This window comes from Phaenicophaeus curvirostris, chromosome 2 (assembly GCF_032191515.1).
Source record: "Phaenicophaeus curvirostris isolate KB17595 chromosome 2, BPBGC_Pcur_1.0, whole genome shotgun sequence".
Lineage (NCBI taxonomy): Eukaryota > Metazoa > Chordata > Aves > Cuculiformes > Cuculidae > Phaenicophaeus > Phaenicophaeus curvirostris.
In genome coordinates this window covers 64,783,750-64,791,709 of record NC_091393.1, presented here as the reverse complement: position 1 = coordinate 64,791,709, position 7,960 = coordinate 64,783,750, and the positions used below count along the sequence as shown (strand labels likewise).

General features: G+C 47.9%; 1 protein-coding gene across 1 annotated transcript in view; it reads left to right on the top strand.

The window, feature by feature from the left end:
* The window catches only part of GALNT2 (polypeptide N-acetylgalactosaminyltransferase 2), a 246,957-nt gene that overhangs the window by 1,990 nt on the left and 237,007 nt on the right, over positions 1-7,960 (top strand). The gene's annotated exons all lie outside the window — the stretch shown is intronic.

Below are 7,960 nucleotides of genomic sequence, written 5' to 3'. Positions count from 1 at the left end.
GCTGGTCTCTTCTCTCAAGAAACGAGGGACAGTACAAGAGGGAATGGCCTCAGGTTGCACAAGGGAGAGGTTTAGATTGGATATTAGGAAAAAATTTGTTACTGAAAGAGTAGTGAAGCATTGGCACAGGCTGCCTAGGGAAGCGATGAAGTCTCCTTTCCTGGAGGGGTTCAAAAAATGTGTAGATGTGGATCTTCGGGCATGATTTAGTAGGCATGGTGGTGTTGCATTGATGGTTGGACGCGATGATCCTAGACGTCTTTTCCAACCTTAATGATTGTGTGAATTTGGGATGGATCTGGACAAGAGAAGATCCCCAGCCAGAGGAGAGCCACAGCCTTTCAGACACATCATGTGCCCGACCTTGTGCTCAGGCTGGTGGCTGTGGGGTCCATAGGAAGAGGCCTTTGATGCCCATGCTCATCCTAGAGGCTACAGGATCCATATTGAACACCCCTCCTTTGTTCCTGTTTTCCTCACATATTACCGCTCGGTGTACGAGCCATTTTCCAAAGAATCTGCTGCACCTAACCCTGATTTTTAAAAAAAGGAGCTGAGTCACCAAAGGATGCAGCTTTCCTGAGGCTGTGCAGTGCTGGAAGCCAGGGCATGGAACTGATCCTGGTGTCCTGTTTTCCTCGCTGGGGAGCCTGATGTAGGGATAACCATGTTTTACGCTTTACTTTTAGAACTCTGAGTCAAGCTTCTTTGTGAATTAGTTAACGTCAGCTTGTGAGATTTGGGTTGCAAGAGCACTGTCTGAACAACCACACTTTGAAGGCTGCGAATGAGTAAAATTGTGTTAAAAGGTCAGGAGAAACCATGAATACAGACTTTTGCTACCGCAAATGTTATAGTCAAATTCCAGGTGTTTAGGGAAAATGAGGGATTAGCACACCCAGAGAGCGTGCTGAGAGGAGGAGCCTTATCCTGGGAAAATCACCACTGTTGCTGGAGCTGTTTCCCTTGTTGTTTGCATAAATTGGCATAAATGTTTCTTGCAGCCCTCAGGTTGATGCTGAAACGTTTTGAGACCCATGCTGTGATGCCTCACGTGAGATGTTTGGTTTTCTTTCTTTCTTTTACTTGGCCTTCTTCTCCTTTACAATGCTGTCCTTTGAGCTTGTGAGGAGCAACTGTATTTAAGTGGAATTTCGTGATCATTTTCCAGTGCTCAAGGTGCCTCACAGAATCAAAGCAAACAAAGCCCTTGGACAGGCGGCTTTCTGTATTTTCTGTGCTTTAACATTAAAGCAGCATTTCTTGACCTTCAGAAAGGCAAAGGAAATACAAATATCACATCTCCCCAACTTTCTTACATCAGGTCAGCAAAATGATTGGGGGGTCTGTTCTCTTTTTTTTTTTCTTTTCCCACAGAAGTCATGGATGACCCATCCCTGGATGTATTCATGCCCAGGCTGGATGAGGCTTTGAGGAACCTCATCTAGTGAAAGGTGTCCCTGGAGAAGAGAAGGCTTCAGGGAGACCTTATAGCGACCTTCTAGCACCTCAAGGGGGGCCTACAAGAAAGTAGGAGGGACTTTTACAAGGGCATGGAGTGATAGGATGAGGGGGAATGGCTTTGAATTGGAGGGGGGAAGAATTAGATTAGTCATTAGGAAGAAATTCTTCATGATGAGGGTTCAAGACCAGGTTGGATGGGGCCTTGGGCAGCCTGGTCTAGTGGGAGGTGTCATGGCTGGGGGTTGGAACTGGATGATCTTTAAAGTCCCTTCCAATCCAAACCATAATATAACTCTATGACAGCAGAGCACCACAGCTTCGGATGGCTGAGCCCAGTGCCATGGCGTGGGTTGCTGCAGAGTGACCTGTGCCAGTCCTACCTGTGCCAGTGGGTGTTTGGGCTGGCGCCGCTTCACATGAGGCCCATGAGAGCGATGTTCATGTGGGAGCTTACCCTTACTCTCTCCAGGGGTGCCAGGTTAGAAGCTTCACTGGCTCCTGACAAGCAATGCCCTGCTCTTCCTGATGACACCAAGCTGGGAGGAAGTGTGGACCTGCTGGAGGGCAGGGAGGCTCTGCAAAGGGATCTGAACAGGCTGGACCGCTGGGCAGAGTCCAATGGCATGAGGTTTAACAAGGCCAGATGTGGAGTCCTGCACTTGGGACACAACAACCTCATGCTGCACTGCAGGCTTGGGGAAAAGCAGCTGGAAAGCTGACTGGCAGAGAAGGACCAGAGGATCTTGGTTGACAGCAACTGAACATAAGCCAGCAATGTGCCCAGGTGGCCAAGAAGGCCAATGGCATCTTGGCTTGTATCAGAAACGGTGTGACCAGCAGGACCAGAGAAGTGATTCTGCCCCTGTATTCGGCACTGGTGAGACCGCTCCTTGAATCCTGTGTTAGGTTTGGGCCCCTCACCCCAAGAAGACATTGAGAGGCTGGAGCGTGTCCAGAGAAGAGCAACGAAGCTGGTGAAGGGACTGAAGAACAAGTCTTACAAAGGAACGGCTGAGAGAGCTGGGGTTGTTTAGTCTCGAGGAAAGGAGGCTGAGGGGAGACCTTATCACTGCAGCTGCCTCAAAGGAGGTTGTAGAGAGATGGGTGCTGGTCTCTTCTCCCAAGTGACAGGCGATCAGAGGGAACGGCCTCAAGCTCCGCCAGGGGAGGTTCCGACTGGACATTAGGGAAAAATTCTTCACCGAAAGCGCTGTGGGGCACTGGCGGAGGCTGCCCGGGAGGGGGCTGAGTCCCCATCCCTGGAGGCGTTTAAAAGAAGGGCGGATGGGTCGCTCTGGAACGCGATTTCGCGATGCCGAAGGTCTCGCCCCCCCGCGCCGCCCCGAGGCTCCGCGGTTCCCGCCCCCCCGGGGGCCGTTTCCGGCGCTCGCGGCTCCCCTCGCGCGCGGAGGCGCGACCAATCGATCCCCGGGGCGGGGAGCCGGGCGGGGTTCCCTCGGCGTCGCCGGTCCTGAGGGCAGCGCCTCACGCCGCTCCCGAACAAAAGGGCTCTAGGGAGTCTAGAAAACCGGGGGGAAGGCTCGGCGGAGCGCGATGTGTTGAAGGAGGCTTTGGGCAGCCTGGCCCCGTGGGAGGTGTCCCTGGCGCGGTCCGGGACACCGTACAGAGAGCTGGGGCTCTGGCCGAGCCGGCCGCAGCCCAGGCCCGTTCCCTGTCGGGCGCTGGAGGGGAGACCCCGTGAGCGCGGGGGAGGGAGGCGAGCTGCAAGCGCTGGGAGAAAGGCACATGCAGGGGAGGTCACAGGAGAGCGGGTTTCTGTCTTCCAGGGCAGCTTCAGCTGCCACGGGTTATTCTACTCAGCCTGTGCTGTCTTCAGGTGGTTCTGTTTGGCCTGCGCTGTCCCCAGGTTATCCGATGAAAACTAATAGGGTTGCATGTTCAAGATGAAACTGCAAATGCGAGATTTATATTCAGTTATTGCTTCCTACTGAGATATTTTTGCAGCCTGTATTGCATCTGCAAGGAAAAAGCCTTTGCATTGAGCGAATTGAGCAATACAAAAGTGACTCAACGCATTGAAGTCCCACAAAGCATGTTCTTTTGCAGTGCCGTTTGAAGGCAATCAAGACATCTCCAGCACAAAATTAAACTTGACTGAAGCATGCAGTTCCCACTGCCAGCTGCCCACTTCACCTGAGCCACAGGGGGGGACGCAGCTCAAGCAGCGAGGCGTGCAGGGTGGGGCTCCAGCATCCCTGTGTTTAAATGTCACTGAGACACAGGAAGCGATTGCTCCATAAAATTTTGCAGGCAAGAAGCACCACGTGCTTGCAATAAAACAACCCATACAAACACAAACAGTGCTTCAGGAAGGCACGTTCTCTGTGTTTCCAATGCTAGCTGGAGCATAAAGGCTGCTGGAAAACAGGATGGTTTCTCTTGATAGACTTTGGAAACGTAATAAATAATTAGAATGACTAATTAAAAAAAGTAAGAAAAGAGCCAAGCACCCCTGTCTTCCTCCTTGGTGAGGATATCTGACTGGCAAAGGTGATGAGACGTTTTAGATGCTGTAGTTCTACATTCCAGATTGTTTTACGCTTTGCTTCTAGGGGAGTGGAAATAGTTTCAAAAAACAAACCCCAAACTCACAGATGGTTATACAGTCATCCTAAGTGGCCATGAAATATTTGCACTAGTAGAATGGCATTGCCAGGAGGGCAGAGAGTGCCTAAAATCCTGGGTATTCTTTTTCCATTTACCACATGCAGATTGCTCTGCTATTGCCTCAAGCAAAAATGGCAAAAACAGCAGTCCCACGCATAACTCTCCAGCTCAGCTGCTCACCAACACATGAAGACGAGCAAAAGCTGTGCCGAAGTGCCTCATTTCAACTCCAGCACTGGGTTGAAGTTGCGATGTGTTAACCTAATAGAGTACAGTGGCATGTGTGCACACAACTCCAGACCTCAGGATGTCTGAATTAATAGTTTGGGCTTGGCTGCTTTCTGGTGTTGAACTACATGCAGCTCCGGAAGGACCTGTGCTAGTTCTGAAGGGCAAGTTGTCCTTACGCAAGTTTTGCAGTGCTTTTCTGGCTGCCAAATGGCCATCCTCCAGCTGCGGTCAGTGCTAGTTTGCCTGGGGTTATCTTACAGAGTGACTCCATTTTATCACTGCAGCGAGCACATGGCTGCTTCTGCAGTTTCTGCCCTTATTTGAACTGTCCTTTCCCTTTTCACAAACTATGGAAGCATCACCAGCGATTGCAAAGCCAGGTCCAGGGCTGGTGTAAGGCAGAGAGCAGAGTGGACAGCTTCTATCACTGCCGCCCAGAGATGAGGTTTGTTATCTAGCGGCCTTGCTCCCCTTACTGTCCACCTACCCCTCACTCTATCCATTGCTTTTAGCAACTTCCCAAGACTCCTGTGCAACCTAGCGGTGGGAGCATTGCTGTGCCACAGCACTCACTGCATCAGTCTGGGTAGCGCGCTTACCTAAGGGTAAAAAGAGTTGAGTCTGAACTAGCACCTTCCAAATTAGGGACGTGGGGCTCAGGATACTTCCTGAATATCCCAAATGATATCTCAAAATACAAGGGTTGTCTCAGATGCAAACAGGTAGTTCAGTATGCTACAGCAAAACTCTGCTAAACAATTTTAAGCTACAGGGAAAAAAACAAACCAACAAACCCAAAACAAAACTCAGGCTTGATGAAGGCAATATTTACAGGCAATTTAGAAGCAAAGAAGGCAGCTTGATTACTTCAACAAGCTTCTGGAGTTGGGGCTGTTGCATGATCTGTAGTGGTGTGAACAAGCATTGCTACTGGGTGAGTGGAAGAAGTGACAGCAAGCAAGTAAAAATGGAGGCTATTGCACTCCTAGTCCCTGCCACACTTAGCTTCTGTGTCACCTCCCATTCCATTCTTCTGAGCTGGGACAGTGATGCTGGTACATCCTCTGCCCTTCAGTGGTGGGGTGGAGGGATTCGGACAGAGTTTCTTCCTTCCGTTCTCAGGCAGTGTCAGAGGAGCACTGTCTGTGTGTTAACTAACACGCTTGTACAGCACCAAACACCACAAGGTTCTGCTCTTGGCTGATGTATGTCTGTATATGCTAAAATATTTTTGTTATCAGGCTTGTCATAAACAGAAGATCACAAATTCACTGAAGATCACAAACTTGTGCAAAGAGAAGGCAGTTTTATCCTAAATGGAACTGTGAAGATTTGGGCTCAGCTTAAGCCTCAGCTTAACGCAGCCGATCCCTTCTCCTGTTTGAAATGAGGAGGCATGTTTTACTTATAGCGTAACACCTATGATATCAAGTTTTAGAAACAGCTTCCACAGCTCCCTTGCTCACTGTCCCGAGAAAACTTTTCTGCAGGATGACAGAGTGGATAATGCCTTGTCTCAATCCAGGCACTTGGAATGTATCCTCTGTACCACTGCTGCTCAGAGCTGCTGTATAGCACTGCCCACGAAACAGAAAGCCAGACACATGTTTAAAACTCTTAAAGAAGATTACCAGTCCGGAGACAAATTATACCAGTCTTTTGTACTTGAAATACAACGAGCGTGGTGAGCATTGTTGAGTTATTTCAGTCAGTTTGGGCTCCTATCCAGTACTTTAAAAAAAATCCCAGAGATAACGTGCAGCATGATGGGAGTCTTTGGCGAGGGACATCCAGGCAGTTAATTTAACTGTCACATCGGTGTCTTGTAATGCTCCAGTTTTAGAGGCTGGGTCACAGTAAGCAACTAGACACCACTCAAAAGGAAGGCCATTTCAGGACTTAGTTGAAAGCACTGAGCCTGGAGGGCTAACAAACAGTCAGCCACAGTTTAAACAAGGTTAGCCAATTGCCTGAAGTCCTTATTTTTCTTGGCGAACCCAAAGGATCTATTAGTGGAAATATTTCTGTAAAATGTTTTTTAGACTTAAACCACTTGTAAGAGACAGCTTTTTTGCAAAGGAATCAGAATGGGAAGGAAGAGGATGAACTCTATCGTTTGCAAAGTTAAGACATTTAGACTGAACAGTGTGGCAGCACGCTGCTCAGGAGGTGCCAGTGTTAAACATGGGAAGGGCAATTTTAACACAGCCCTGTGAACAGGCGTAGCCTTTTGTTTATTACAGCAAATACCCTTTCCTTTCATCAGTATTCAGTGACTAAGCACGGACTTGTACTTCAGCTCTGTCTATATTTACTGTGGCCTGGACTGTCTCACACCTTTCAAAAGGGTGTTCTGCTGCTCATTGCCTTTATTAATTCAAAAGGACAGGTAACAGAACAAATTTATCAGATAACAGATGTCAAACCCAAAGAAATACTTTTCCCCTCTCATAAAGTCAAGATGTAGAACTTCTTGTGGCAGCAAACTGTGTAAGCTACAAGTATATAGCTGATTAATAAGATGTATGAGAGAAAACTAAAGGAAGTTAAATCTGTCAGCAGCTATTGCAGATACATAGCCTGCAGCTCTGGGGGTCAACTATTAAATACAACCCAAACCAGTTAACAGTAACTGTAAGAAGACAGGGGCAGCTAAACCATGGAAGGATCACTGTGTCCTCTTTCTCTGAGCATCTCCTGTTAGCCACTGCCTGATACCATGTGGCACTTGGTGCACTGTGCATCGTCCAGGAGGCGGATGAAGTGAGCAGAGCTTTGCACAAGGAGGAGTATCCAGTTATGTGACTGAGAATGGCATTAACACACAGACTTACTGTCCCTGCTATGATACTTACTAATATTTGAGTGCTTAACTAAGTCAACTTAAGTGCTTCTGTAGTTTTTTGTGAATAGAAAAAGGAAGGGGTCTGTGCAAATGCACCTATTTCTGAAATACACAGTTAATTGAGATTATGGCCCAAATCCTGCTAGATTGATGTTGCTTCCTTCCACTCATACTTTGCTCCTGCTCCCAGTTCTACCTTGAAGTTCAGCCTGTCTGTCAATTGCAGACATTTCTCACAGTCTAGATTATTTCCTGGCCTCCCACTTTCAAACACTTACATTCTGTGAGCACCAAAAACTATCTACACAATTTATAAAAGTTTATAGATTTGAAGTGTGTTGTTAGCAACATTATTTTTCCAACACCTCAGAAACCACTTCTACATCTTTTAGCCTCTGTACGTATAATAGGATTTGCTTCCTAGGTCGCTTTGCTTTTACTTGTCACTTCCATATGCAAAATACTTCAAAATAACACAACTAATAAAAACCCCAGTTGCACTGTAGAAATAAGATGTTAAGGGAAACTTCCATTTTCTGCCCATCTCACCTTTATTCCCCTCCCCCCACTGCCCTTTTTCTCACCCTCTGCTCTACTTCAGGACCCACAGTCCAGCTGCCCTAAATCTAAACACTGCTCAGGACATATGGCAACAAACAGCAAAATGAATTCCAGTAAACACTGGTGAGCCATATCCTTCCTCGGTATTCACACAGGCATTCCGCCAAGAACTTCAGTTCTCTGCTATGATTCAAGAGCAGTCATTTCACAATGAAATCTTTGGGCTAGAAT